Source organism: Anneissia japonica, unplaced genomic scaffold (assembly GCF_011630105.1).
Source record: "Anneissia japonica isolate Jap-2015-1 unplaced genomic scaffold, ASM1163010v1 scaffold287737_len543101_cov190, whole genome shotgun sequence".
Taxonomy (NCBI): Eukaryota; Metazoa; Echinodermata; class Crinoidea; order Comatulida; family Comatulidae; genus Anneissia; species Anneissia japonica.
Window position 1 is genome coordinate 46,249 of NW_022726340.1, and position 711 is coordinate 46,959.

Sequence of the window (711 nt, forward strand, 5' to 3'; positions counted from 1 at the left end):
TTATTATTATTCATATTATTATTTATTAGTCTTAGTATTATAATTTTAATAATAGTAATTTAAAAAGTTGTTGTTATTGGCGTTTTATTAGTATTTTTCTCATATTATTATTATTATTATTATTAATATTATTGTTGTTGCTGTAACCTTTATTATCGATATTATTACCCTATTATTACTAAGTAGGCCTAGTATTATAAGTATCATTATTATTATTATTACTAATTAGTATTACTATTATTATAAGAATAAACATCATCTTTAATTGATTATTGTATTGTATTATTGCTATTATCACCTTCAATATCGTTATTATCACTAATTAGTTATTAAAATTGATATTTAAATATCGTTATTATTACCATACTATTATTATTACTATTTGTTAAAATAAATATTACTATTAATGTTGATGTTGTTGTTATCACATTTAATGACTAATTAGTATTATTAATGTAAATATTACTAATTTATTGTCGTTATTGTTGTTTAATATGAGTAAACAGAAGACGAACACATTAATAAATAACTGTTTTTAATTCATAAGCAATAACATTCAAATCTCTTTTGGTAGTGTGGTGGTCCTGTTTTACTAAAACATATTGTGTACTTTATTTCAATCATAATATTGAAGAAAAAGGATGCAAAAACTTAGATTTACATTACATAACTTGTGGCCGAGTTGACTTGTGGCCGAGTTGATTTGTGCCG

The 711-nt window shown here is 21.4% G+C and overlaps 1 protein-coding gene across 7 annotated transcripts in view; it reads right to left on the bottom strand.

Annotated features, from left to right (window-relative positions):
- LOC117113103 (presenilin-1-like) overlaps positions 1-711 on the bottom strand; it is a 20,210-nt gene that overhangs the window by 12,238 nt on the left and 7,261 nt on the right. The gene's annotated exons all lie outside the window — the stretch shown is intronic.